Genomic DNA, 9,385 nt, shown 5'->3' with positions numbered 1-9,385 from the left:
ACAGATGTAATTGACAGTGAACTGGAATTCAGGGATGTATGCAGGAGGATGGGGAGAATCAGTTGCTGGATACACCCTCCAAAAAGGGGGAACAAGCTAACTGTGTGATGATGTGCAAAAGGGGTGTGTGATGAGTGCAAAAATCAGTGGTATGAGGTACAGTAGCTGAAACTTGAATTCATATGGTAGTGCTTCACAGCAGCTCTTTAAAATATATATATTTTTTAAAAAAATAGTGAGTGAAAGCATGCATTCATTCATGTCACTGTTCTAAACAAAGTATTTGAAGGAACATAAAACACCCAACATTAAAAAAAACCAATGAAGATAGTTACTAAACAGTAGTATGAAAAACTGTTGGACCAAATGGCAGTATTTTCTCTGTCATTATGTAATCTTGAAGAAACTTGTGAACATTTGCTGTAAAACAGACTCTGCCTGAAAGGGTTTCATTTCACACCTCTTGCAATTAAGTGCAGATGGTGCTAACCTTTGCAGAAGACTAACAAAAAGGCCTGTTCTGATACAATAAAAATCAGCCAAACATTTTTCCAGCTAATGTAAATGAAGCGATTGTCTAAGCTGCAAATTACTTTTGCAACACTGTAAGATTTTTGATTTGGAATCTTTAGTATGGGGGGGGGGGAGAAATCAGAAAAAACTTTCCAAATAAAAAGACTAAAGTCTTCTTGGTTCCACATAGTTCTTTCATATTTCAGTCAGCATAATAGATGTGCCTGAAGGGGAAGCCAAAACTCTTGAGAATAAACTGAACTGAACATATGTTTTGGTGCAAGGCCAAAAAACAAGCTGGTAACCATGGTACCAGGGCTGGACGACCATCTTTGATGTATTTTTGCTGCACTGAATCCAGACTATTCCCAGCCCCAATCCTAGTTTAGGGATTGTTTTGGAGCAATATTGAGAGCAATAGACTCTATATCCACTTATATTCAGATTATCTTTAATACTACACACTTTCTGTGATATACTCCAATCAATCCCATTTTACAATCAGTCTACTAAGAAAAAGAGACAGGCAGATGTTTTTAAATGAAGGGAATGGCATTTGTACCTTTTTCACATCAGGTAGCTTAGCAAAACATATAACTGAGTTAAAGGAGGTATTTAAAATCATGGCCACAGTTGTTACTGTCCTCTGGGTACACTATTGTATGTAGAGTTGGTGAAAATCCAATTCATTTCCAAAGACTGAGCTTAGTATTTCCTTCTAATGTCTTTATGTTTAAGGTAATCAAACAAGTAATGAGAGAGGACGTCCACCACCTTACATCTATGAGTGCAGTGCATTTTTCTGAGCTATCCATGCTTCAGCTGAAATCTTAATAAAGTAAACACCTGTCTAGCGTTGGAATGCTCCTACACTTAACTTTAAATCCTGAAATTTCACTTGCATTTGCAACCGTCTCAGATTTGTTTTCTGTAGTAGACGATCCACCCTGAATTAAAATTGTTCCAAACCCCTTCTCTTGATTTCTGCTTTCATTGCAGTCAGGTTTCTTCCACGGGAAAAAAAAGCTTTAAAGAAAACTTAAGGATGAATTAAAGATCGAAGGGTTCCGCCCCACTTCTCCAAACTGGTACTGTCTGAGTGGCTGGCAAACCAATATAATATGTTGACAATTTAAAAAAATACACTGCACAGAGTATCCCCCACTCATCAAGTCCATACAGTCCTTTGAGCAGACACTCAGTTTGTGTGCTGAAGAAATGATGCGAGCCCCCCTTCTCCTCCCCCCAGCTTCTACCATGAACAATACATTTCATCTGAAATGGGCACTCCACGCAAACTTTTGATTTGACTGGCTTCAATCTAGGCTCTAAAATCACATCAGTAGACGTGAGAGGAAAAGCAAGCAAAAGGTCCTTTTGGTCTATGTGAGCAACTTGTCTGGCCCAACAAAGGATCTGGAGACATCTCTCTCCCCCCCCCCCCGCTTTACTTGACCCTTCTGAGCCTGCTAACATGAACCAACCTAAGCTCTATTTTCATCTTCCTGCTATGTCGGCATTACAAATGTGTACATTATTTCTCATTCTGGCGAGAGTGACCCCTTCTCCTCTCTAAGGAGCATGAATTTATCATTATTCTGCTCCGAAAGAAAGATTGTCTCGCACTCCCATGATCTCCATTCCAGGGCTGCTGCAAAGGTCCGCTCAACCTGGTTAGCATTTCCCCCGCTTTGCTTTGGTTGCGGTGAATGCAAATATCAATCAAATGCTGAACCCTAAATCTCATCCTGCTGCTCTTTTTATCCTAGGCTTAAACAGCAACATTCCTTGTTTTGTCAGAGGCCAACTGTGTTACCCTCTATGACAGGAGATGCTTCTGAAATCTTCTCTGTTCCTTGAACTCTCTGACTTCTGCATGCTACGGTGCTTCAGCTAAGGCTGTTCTTTTGCAGGCAGATTTCTTTTGTGCCTTTCTTCCCACCTCGACGTTTACATGACCTGCGTAAGATAGATAAATCCACATGGCAGAGCAAAGACTTCCATAGTTAACTTCCACACGCTTTGTGGAAGTGCTTTTGTTCAGCTTGTTTAGTATGGCATAACAAATGAAATCCCCCTAATGGGATGTGTGGGTGAGTGTGAGGGATTGTAACTTGCAAAGAGCTCAAGGGGTGCATTGAGTTTCTCTGGCCATCCAGTGTCACGTGTATCATGGCTGGAGGGTAGTGGCTTATGCATCCTGGGCTGAGCACCTCTTCATCCTTACCAGCACCAGTTGGGCCTGCCAACAGCCTGTTTGACCTTCTGTGGAGGGAAGGGGGAGTATTTACTTACCACACACTCTATCGTAAGAAAACCCAACTCCCACTCCAATGGTTCTCTCAAACTTGTGTTGCTGCCACCATTCAGTCTGACTTATTCCCCCTGAACCCTTAATTTACCAATAATCTGGTAACTGTGGGGTGCCGGAATGGTAGAAGCAGTTGGAATGGTACAAAATTAGAGAAAGATATTATATTCAACCAAGAATTTACATTTCTAGACAGGTGACTGGGAGCGGCCGCCAAGACCACACAACACTGGTCTTGAAAGACCTACATCGGCTCCCAGTATGTTTCCAGGCACAATTCAAAGTGTTGGTGATGAGATTTAAAGCCCTAAATGGCCTCGGTCCGGTATACTTGAAGGAGCGTCTCCACTCCCATCATTCAGCCCAGACACTGAGGTCCTGCGCTGAGGGCCTTCTGGCAGTTCCCTCACTGTGAGAAGAAAGGGAACCAGGCAGGGAACCAGGCAGAGGGCCTTCTTGGTGGTGGTGCCCGTCCTGTGGAATTCCCTCCCATCAGATGTCAAAGAAATAAACACCTATCTGATGTTTAGAAGAAATCTGAAGGCAGCCCTGCTTAGGGACGTTTTTAATGCCTGACATTTTAATGTACCTTTGATCAGTGGCATCGCAAGGTGGGCGCGGGTGTGTGTGCACCCCAGTTTCAATGTCTGGGAGGGTGACAAGAAGGTACCTCGTGGAGTCCTTGCCCTGCCGCCCTGGCCCGGGCGCGGTGTCACGTGCAGCCATCGCGCCACCGCAGCCGCATGTGGAAGATCCTCAGTTTGCGGCTCACCACTGTCCGTATGGTGTTCGAGCGGCGCCGGCGGCAAACCGCTACATACAACGCATGTGCGGTGTCGCATGCATGCGCTGGACATAGCGATGCCGCACATGTGCTGTACATAGCGGTTTGCTGCTGGTGCTGCCCAAGCGCCATACAAATGGCGGTGGGATGCTGCCATTGCCACTACAGCCACAAGTGGCGGATACCTCCGCTGCTGCGGCCGTGAGCAGAGGATCCCGCTACTGTCCATATGGCTCTCGGGTGGCACTGGCGGCAAACCGCTACATACAATGCATGTGTGGTGTTGCACGCATGCACTGTGCGTAGCGACGGCAGTGGGATCCCCCCTCCCTCCCTCCCTGGCTCACCGCAAGTGGCTTCCGCTTTGCCGCTTTACAGCAAGCTGGGGAGGGAGGGAGAGGGACGGATGGGAGCTGTGGCTCCTGAGAGGACGCAGCTTTGCCATCACCCTGGCAAAGCGGCATAGCTCCCCATCTTCCCCTGATGGCTCGGGGTACTTGGGAGTTGCGGACGTGGGGGCGCAGAGGCGTAGGAAGGGGGGTTGGACATTTGGCACCCACCCGCGGCTCCTAGGCCTACCCTGAGCTGTCGCTGTGGGTGTGTGGGTGTGTGACAAAAAAATTTCGCACCAGGTACCACCTGGGTTTGCTACACCTCTGCCTTTAATCTTTTGTTGGAAGCCGCCCACAGTGACTGAGGAAACCCAGCCAGATAGGCAGGGTATAAACAAATTATTTTATATATATATATATATATATACACACACACACACACACACACACACACAGTAGTGCCCCGCAAGACGAACGCCTCGCAAGACGGAAAACCCGCTAGATGAAAGGGTTTTCTGTTTTGGAGGCGCTTCGCAAAACGAATTTCCCTATGGGCTTCCTTCGCAAGACGAAAGCCCATAGGGAAATCTCCGGGACAGTGGGGAAGCGCAGCACGTTTTCCCCACTGTCCTCGGACCTCCTCCGAAAGCTGGCGGTGGGGCGGAGAGACCTCCTCCCGCCGCCAGGCTTCGGAAGGATGCTCCGAAGTCTGGCGGTGGGGCGGAGAGACCTCCTCCCGCCGCCAGGCTTCGGAAGGATGCTCCGAAGCCTGGTGGTGGGGCGGAGAGGTCTCCTCTCGCCGCCAGGCTTCGGATGGCTGTCCTGAAGACTTGTGGTGGGAGGAGGGTTTTCCTTCCCACCGCCAACATTCAGAATGCTGTTCTGAATGTTGGCGGTGGGGAGGAAAAACCCTCCTCCCACCGCAAGCCCCGGGAACAGAGGAGAAGCGCTGCGCCCCTTCCCCTCTGTTCCCGTACCTGTCCTGAAGGCTTGCGGTGGGGAGAAAAGCCCTTCTCCGCACCGCCAGCCTGGCAAGCAGTTTTCATAGGAACGCATTAATTGATTTTCAATGCATTCCTATGGGAAACCGTGCTTCGCAAGACGAAAAACTCGCAAGAAGAAAAAACTTGTGGAACGAATTAATTTCGTCTTGCGAGGCACCACTGTGTGTGTGTGTGTGTGTGTGTGTGTGTGTGTGTGTGTGTGTGTGTATATATATATATATATATATATATATATATATATATATATATGCAGGTTTTGGTGTCTTCGGGTGTCTTCCCGTGTAAGAGTTGGGGTGTCTAGGCGACGTTTCGACGAGGTCTCACTCGTCATCTTCAGGCTGGTGCTTTCGGCTTCTTGTTACTGGAACAGAGCAGGATCTCAGTGTTTGAGTTCCTATAAATACTGTTGAGGGGGTGTGGTGTATAGCCTCCAACGTTCTGGGCAGAGAGGAAGTTCCCAGGTTAGTGTGCCTTTTCTTCTTTTGTTCCTTAATTACTTGAGGGATCTCTTGAGTGATTTCTTGAGTGATATTCTGAGTACCACTTAGGTGGGTCATTAAGTGTGGATTGGTTGCTAAAGCTTTCGTGTCTTGACCTCTTGAGCTTGTGAAGAGTTTTTCTGAGAAGATGGCTGTACTGCACTTAGTTGTGCTCTGGCTTGGCTTCGTGTATAGGGGCGAGCTGTGGTTTTGTGCCCTGTGCCAGCCAGATCTGTGTAGGGATTGCAGGGGGGTGCAGCATCCGGAGGTGCCACTATGGTTTGGCTACTGGATGGTGTCTGTAATTTATCTGTGGAGAGGGTCTGGGTTTGGGTCTGGTGTGGTTGATTGGTGATGGCGTTCTGTGTGCCTCTGGTTCTGGTGTCGGTTTTTGTGGGGAGGGCTAATTTCCAGATGTCTGGCAGGCGGGACGTGTCGTCACGCTTGTTCATGTTGTGAGGGTGTTTCTCTATCTCGATGGCTTCCATGATTATTCTCTTGTGGTGATGTTCCATGTTAAAGAGCAATTTGGAATCTGCAAAATTAATTTCGTGTCCTGTTTCTTTCATGTGTTGGAAAAGAGAGGAAGTTTTTTCTTCTTTTTTGACGGCATTCTTGTGTTCTGCGATACGTGCATTTATTCGTCTGTTTGTTTGTCCAATGTACGTGGCTGGGCAGACTTTGCAGGGTATTTCATAGACCCCTTGGTTTTCCAACTGGATTTTATCTTTGGGGTTTCTGAGGATATTGGCTATTTTTTGGTTGGTGCAAAAGGCTGTTTTGATATTGTGTTTATGGAGGATTTTGCTAATTTTATCTGTAGTGCCCTTGATATAAGGAAGGAGGGCCATGCCATTGTTTTCTTCTGTGTCTTGGTTTTTGGGGGGTGTTTCTTTTTGGATTAGCTTCGTAACCCTGTTTTGCTGGTATCCATTGGCGATTAACACATTAGAGAGATTCTGTAACTCAGTTGACAAGTGGTCTTTGTCAGCCAGGCGTTTGGTTCTGGAGATGAGAGTCTTGGCTACGGAGTTTATTTGTGCAGGGTGGTGGTGTGATTGTGCATGTAAGTAGCGGTTGGTGTGTGTTTTTTTCCGGTAGATAGTGTGTCCTAGGGAGCCATCAGGTTTTTTGTAGATTAGGACGTCAAGGAAGGGAAGTTGGTTGTTGGCTTCTATTTCCATAGTGAATTGTATTTTGGGGTGTAGGCTGTTGAGATGTGTGAGGAAGCTATCTAGTTTTTCTTTCCCGTGTGGCCAAATTACAAAGGTGTCGTCAACATATCTGAGCCAAAGTTTGGGTTTGTGTTCTGACTTGTCTAAAGCATTGGTTTCAAAGTTTCTCTGCCCAGAACGTTGGAGGCTATACACCACACCCCCTCAACAGTATTTATAGGAACTCAAACACTGAGATCCTGCTCTGTTCCAGTAACAAGAAGCCGAAAGCACCAGCCTGAAGATGACGAGTGAGACCTCGTCGAAACGTCGCCTAGACACCCCAACTCTTACACGGGAAGACACCCGAAGACACCAAAACCTGCATTCCTGTACCCGTGAAAATCTACGAAAGCATATATATATATATATATATATAATTTATTATTATTTATTAGAAGATCATTAGGTGCAGAAACTAATTTGTGCCGGAGGTCCGTTCTTAACCTGAAACTGTTCTTAACCTGAAGCACCACTTTAGCTAATAGAGCCTCCTGCTCCTGCCGTGTCGCTGCCGCCCGATTTCTCTTCTTATCCTGAAGCAAAGTTCTTAACCCGAGGTACTATTTCTGGGTTAGCGGAATCTGTAACCTGAAGCGTATGTAACCTGAAGTGTATGTAACCTGAGGTACCATTGTATAAAGTTTAACTGTTAGTGTCACTTTACATGCTGAACAGCTTATATTCAAGCTCCAAATATGCTATTGCTAACCTGACAATGGGTACTGCTTTCCATGTTGTTGGTTGTTGGAATGCCATTGTGGACCTCCTAATACAGCACTGGGAACAACTCTCTTCTAGGGAAACAACATTTCCTTTTAAGAAACTTTCCTCATCAAGGGAGTGATTCACAGTCACTTATCCAGACCAAATTACCCATAAATGAATATGGAGCGGTCAGAGTCTACGATGTAGCCACCATTTATGGTGTCATCCATCAGATATTCACATCTACTAAGGCAATGCTTTGTTTTACTTTAGTCTGCCTTTTATGGGTAATTGGTTAAGGACACATTGTCATGATTTGTTAGGCTTAGGGCTTATCAGCCTGTGATGAACATGCCATTAGCTTGATTCCTAACCAGATGCACACACACACATACTCAGTATGAGAAAGCAGATATTCCGTACTGTGATGGACTAATTATAAAGTGTGCAAGGTGTCATTTCTTTGGGGTGCATTTTACAATATAGAACTGAGCTGAAGGCCCTGGAAACCATCTCCGGGTGGGTCACAGTTTCAATCCCTGGCAGCTCCTGGTAGGGATGCAAAAAGACCCATTTCTGAAATCCTGGAAAGCTGATGCCAGACATTGTAGGCGGTATTGAGTTAGATGGACTACTGGTCTGATCAATATGAGGCAGCTTCCTGTGTTGTAGCTGTACCATTTAGTGAGCCATGCTGATGAGTCCCCACCATATGGCCTCTAATGCCACTGCCAACATTCCTGGTGATTGATTGCAAAACACACTGAGCTAGTCGGCATGAAAAGAGGACACATATAATGGTACACCTTATGGAACAGTTGCCATACTTTCTCATGGCCTCCACAAGGCAGCCACATTGTGAGAAGCATGCCTATGGGATAGAGTTGCGGCATCAGAGTTGAGTGGATGAGACCAGGAATGAATGAATCAGTTTATTTCCAGTCCACGCCACTTTTGCATGTGTTCACTTACAATATGTTCACTCATTCTATTCCATTTCTTTAGTAAACTGTAATTTAAAAAAAAACAACAAGCAAAAATCCACATATAAGCACATGCCTAAATACATACCTTAAAACACATTTTCTCTCAAAATGCACTTTTAAAAAGACTTTCAATATGTTTTTGAGCTCAGAACTGTGTCATAACATCACGGATCCCTAAGTTCTGAGCTACATGTGTGTTCATTTGCATTGCTTTAAAATCTATTTTTAGTTGTTATTATTGTACGATTGTAAATTGCCTTGAGACTTATGCAAAAGGTGATTCATAGATTAACAGGGACTGTGGCCACTCTTTCTCTGCCCACTCATGCTGTCTCTTTGGTCCTCTTCAGCCGACTGCTTCTTGCTGTTCATCTGTCCATCTGCTCTTGCCCACTCAGACGTTTCCCTGACTAGCAGCTTTTCGATTGCTTCGCCACTTTCTGAAGTTTCCTAGCCCAACATCATCAGAGGTGAGACTTTTCCAGGCAACATTGCAGCGTACACTGTGCTGTGCTGCAGCCTTAGCTGAAATTCAAACCTTCAGAGTGGAGAAGAGGAATGGACTGTTTCAAGAAGTGGCAGAGAGATATCTCTAGATTTGTCTGGCAGGGCAAGAAACCTCGAATAAAATTTAAGATATTAACAGATGCTAAAGAAAGAGGTGGACTTGCCTTGCCAGACCTTAAACTTTATTATGAATCAGCCACGGATGTGCTGGATTTGGAAGGTTTCAATAATGTATTTGGTTGGCATGCATACCTGTGGTATGATAAGGTCAAAGCACATAAAGCGTTTAAAAACCATATTGTCAGAAAAGCATTGTTTAATGTTTGGATAAGATATAAGGACTTGTTAGAAAATAAAACTCCAAGATGGTTGTCACCAATGGAAGCAAAGGCACAGAAAAAACTCAATATGGAGGCCAAATGGCCGAAGTATTGGGAAATTTTGGAACAAGAGGGAGACAGATTAAAATTGCAGAGCTTTGAAAAACTAAAAAATAGAGTACGAGATTGGCTCCACTATTATCAAATAATGGAGGCATATAATTTGG

The sequence above is a fragment of the Podarcis liolepis genome (assembly GCF_965112155.1).
Source record: "Podarcis liolepis genome assembly, chromosome: 9".
Classification (NCBI taxonomy): domain Eukaryota; kingdom Metazoa; phylum Chordata; class Lepidosauria; order Squamata; family Lacertidae; genus Podarcis; species Podarcis liolepis.
The sequence above is the reverse complement of the archived record's forward strand: the minus strand, read 5'-3'. Positions refer to the sequence as shown.